The following is a 5,000-nucleotide window of genomic DNA, read 5'->3' on the forward strand; positions in this document are numbered from 1 at the left end:
TGATGGGAAAAAAAGGTTTCAGCAAGTTTTTTAGCTGTGCCGCTAACTGACTAGCCAGTGCATCCAGCTGTCAGCACAAGTGTGGGTAAAGAAGGATGAACGTAAGAGTGTAATGATGCTGCTTATGAAGACTGTGTGCTGTACAGCATTAGCGATACAATATTATATACAGCAATGTAATATACGATAATAATAGCACAGATACTGTAAGTGCAATGGATATGCAAACCTGTCTAGGAGAATCATCTAGATTCGGCTCTCCTGTAAAAGCAACTTCAGTTTGTTTAGGCAGCCACATGTTGCAACAGTACATGGATGACTTGTTTGGCTGCCACACACACACACACACACACACACACACACACACACACACACACAAACACACACACACACACACACACTTGTTTTGTTTGGCTGCCTTTTCTCACACACACACACACACACACACTTGTTTGGCTGCCTTTTAGGCGTCCTGTCACTCCTCATTAGAAATTAGGTTAATGTGAAGCGTGCGATACCTGTATGGCCTGCAGGCATACAGTGAGGAGAAAATGTATTTGATACCATGCTAAAGTTGCCTAAAAAGAGGAATATAAAATCGTCATTTGACAATTGATCTTAATGTCTTAATTCAAAAATTGAGTAAAAATAAAACCGCTAAGTACGCCAATTTTCTTTGTGATGGAAGAATGTTTCGTAAATAAATAAATGTTCTTCCTAAATGCTAGGGGGAAGTAAGTATTTGACCCCCAATGTAACCCTATGGGAATTCAACACATAGGGTTAACATAGGGGCGGGCAGATTTTTATTTTTTAAGGCCAGCTATTTTATGGATTCAGGATATTATGCATCCTGATAAAGTTCCCTTGGCCGTTGGAATTAAGATAGCCCCACATCATTACATACCCTTTACCATAGCTAGAGATTGGCATGGTGCTTTTTCCAGTAGGCCTATTAGCCTGTTTGATGCTCATTGAGCTCAATGCAAATCAAACAGGCTAATAGGCCTACTGGAAAAAGCACCATGCCAATCTCTAGCTATGGTGAAGGGTATGTGATGATGTGGGGCTATTTTAATTTCAAAGGCCAAGGGAAATTTATCGGGATGCATAATATCCTAGATCCATGAAATAGCTGGCCTTTAAAAATAAAAATCTGCCTGCCCCTATGTTAACCCTATGTGTTAAATTCCCATAGGGTTACATAGGGGGTCAAATACTTCCTTCCCCTAGCATTTAAGGAAAACATTTATCTATTTACGATACATTCTTCAATCACAAAGAAAATTGGTGTCCTTGGCGGTTTGATTTGTACTAATTTTTTGAGTTAAGGCATTAAGATCAATTGTCAAATGATGATTTTATATTCCTGTTTTAGCAGGGTATCAAATACATGTGCTCCTCACTGTATATAAAGGTCTGGGTGTGCTTATTGAAGCTCACGAGTAAAAACATCCTCCAAGGCTACAGAGTAAATAGCAATTTACGGTTTCTTGAAGTTGTTCAATATTTTGACTAAGCCTCTTCAAAAACAGGCCAGTATTATTTTAAATCTCTTTCTCTCACTCTCGCTCTCTCTCACTCTCTCTCTCTCCCTGAATTTCTAAAAAAGAAAATGTAACTTTAAATCTCATTGTACTGTGTATAATGACAATAAAGGCTAATTCAATTCTTATTCTATTTTTATTTCTCTCTCTCTCTCTCTCACACACACACACACACATACACACACACACACACACACACACACACACACACACTCTTTTCTTCTCTCTGTGTCTTGCTCTGCTATATAGCTCTCTCTATATATATATATATACATATGTGTGTGTGTGGTAATATCTTCCATTGTTTAAGTTTGCAGTGCATGGTCTCCAAGGTGCCGTGTGGACTGCGGCAGATTTTTAGGTCAGAGCAATTATGGTCATTACGTCCACTGGGTTCTCCATCTAAACCCTGGACGGGCCACGGACGGGGGAAATGGGGGTGTGTGGGGGGGGGGGGGGGCAGGTTGGGGGGGGGGTGAGTTGGAGAGTATTTCCGGATCTTTCTCCCAGGGGTCAGGCCGCTGTGCACTCTGGTGGGGTTACCTCACAGCTCGCGTTACAGGGGGGCTAGTGCTCGCCTCACTCTCTGCCTGGCTCTCTTTCTACACGCACACACACACACACACACACACGCTCTCAACTCCCCGCCTCCCTCACACTCAAACACACACACACACACACACACTCAGCCACTCAGTCACACACACACGCACACACACACACACACACACACACACACACACACACACTCACTCACTCACACACACACACACACACTCAAGTCCCCCACACACGAGCATACACACACACACACACGCACACGCACACTCACTCACTCACTCACTCATACACACACACACACACATGCAGAGTGAGATATTGCTGCACTCCCCTTGATCCATCCATCACTTGTGCTCTATAAGTTCATCCAAAGGCCTGCTCTCTCCTCCGCTTCTCCCCTTTGTGCACACAAACCTCAGCTGCAGGTCCGCAGCATAAAGTATATTGCTGCAACGAAGCCATGTCACTGGATCATTTGAAAAATGAACACTACAGTCTGAAACATTTATGGCACCCACTATTTTTGGATATTATAAGAATGTGACACTGCCACATAATTTAGCATATAGGAGTCACTAGGTTCGGTTATACAGTGAAAATAAATATTGGTAGCCTAAGTGCATTTCCTATCGTTTTTGTTTCCATCCTGTTTATGTCCCTGTTGACCTGTATTGTATCTTATTTATGTGTATGCACGTTTTCATTATGGTATGTGGGTGGTGGAATTGATCAGCTGGGCAAACTAGTCAGCTGATTGCCAAAGCTGTCAGCTGACGTTCCAATCAGCTGATGCGCCAAATTTGAAAGACTTTAAAATAGCGGAAGAGAGGGAGAAACGGGGCGCTTATCACGTACAGGGAGACCATTGGAGACCTGACGATTTCGCGTCTGTATGTGCACAGAAAGCTAGTGGTGGAAGTAGCTAAAGACCACCGTTCACCGGACTCGAGGACTATTTGGAAGCTGAACAACAACTGCTGTCGCTAGTCTACGTTGCGCCGGTGAGACTGATCAGTTCGTGACCCGGAGTCATCTTTTCTGTTTCCTTCTAAAGGCTCGTCGTGAGTTATGTTTGCTATTTCTTCTGATGGATAATTAAGACGGGTGTCTGGATTCATCTGCTTTCACTCTTGGGATTTGTGGATTACCTTTTTCGTTTGGGAGCATCTAAAGTTGCGTCACGGATGCGCATATTCGGCCTACCGGCTGAACAGGCGTGCGCGCTGGGAGTGTGCAGATCCGAGGTGACGTGTCGCGTATGGAATTAAGAACTTTTTGGACTATGAGTTGTACAAAAGTGTTTGAATGAGTGTGTGCAAAATATATGTTGAAACTCGACTGACGTTTTCTGCTTGCCTTGCTTTCTCTTATTATTCTGACCGGGACATATCAATATACAGCCAGATCAAAGAAATACCCAATTTTAAGTAATAGTCATATTTATATATAAGTCTGATTGTTACAGATGGTGGCCAGTACGGGGATTGATCTGTATTGATTTTGTCACTGTGAAAAAAATAACTACTAAGAGTATGGCAAAGCAACAGTCAATGACAACATCTTTATTGTATACATTATACAGTTATGATGACAATGATGACAATAACGCTAATGAAGGCTATGTTGTCGGTGCTGGTGATGATGATGATAATTATGATGATGATGATGGTGGGGGTCAGTCTAAGTCTTTAAGGAACCAAGGGGAGAATGTAAACCAGGCTACACAAACAGACTATAATGAGTTAATAGAAGGTGTGGCTGCTATGAAAGAACAAGTGCTCAACATAGAGACTGATTTTAGAGACTCTGTTGTGAGTTCTGTGAATAGAGAAGTGTTCTTCAGGGAGTATGTCGATATGAGGTTAGTCAAGCTAGAAAAAGATTTAATGGCAAACATAGAAGAACTAAACAGGGAGATATTTAACTGTCTCCTAAGAAGAGATGAGCAATGGCAAAAGCAAGTTCACAAGCTAACTCTGAGCTCCCCCATAGCACAAAAAATAACATCTGTCACCCCTGAGATAAGCCCAACAGCTTTAGTTAACCTGAGTCTAGCTGGTGCACCTCCCTGCTGCTCCAATGGCCCATCAGACCCTGTGGCCATCTTTAATACAGACTGCCCTGAATATCTTCAACCTCTCCAGAGAGATCTGCCCTCTATCACCTCCAGGGAATTGGGGGAAACAGAGGGGAAGAAACACATACCCCAAGGTGAAGTTCCAACCAGGGTCAAGGCAGGCCAGGCTGTGATCTCCAAAGAACCGCCTGACATGCCCACCACCTTGGCTGAAGTGGCCCAGGCTCAAGACGAGGATCCAAGAGTGGGTGAACTGAGAGGGTCCAGCCTGCAGTCATCGTCTACCCACAACTACATCAGTTTTGAGGTGCAACAGGGGGTCTTGTTCCGAATAGTCCCGGCTCGAGACGGAGGTGAGAGGTCCCAGGTGGTTGTCCCGCAGTCATTGGTCCAAAAATTCCTGTGTTACTTTCACACCAAGCCGTGCGGTGGACATCTTGGGCGGCTGAAGACGCTGTTGCGGGTCTTAAAGGTTGCCTGGTGGCCAGACATCCGTCACGATGTTGCGGAATACACAAGGACCTGCAGAACCTGCCATGACCAGAAGGCCAACAACATCGTGCCGTCCCGGTTACTTCAGAGCTCAGGTGGCAAAACTCCAGTGAAGATGAGGGATGGGGACTTCATGAGAGGTAAAAGGCCCAGGTGGACACCTGGCCAGATCCCGGTGTATTTGGTGGGGGCAGATACCTCAAACGTCACCAGGAGAGGCTCATCTACAGACTATCCTCAGAGCCACATGCCTTCAAACCAGTGGAGAGCAAAGAGAAATGGGTGGAGGATGTCTAATGGTAGGTGGGAGTGCACCAGGCCAG

Source organism: Sardina pilchardus, chromosome 4, assembly GCF_963854185.1.
Source record: "Sardina pilchardus chromosome 4, fSarPil1.1, whole genome shotgun sequence".
Lineage (NCBI taxonomy): Eukaryota > Metazoa > Chordata > Actinopteri > Clupeiformes > Clupeidae > Sardina > Sardina pilchardus.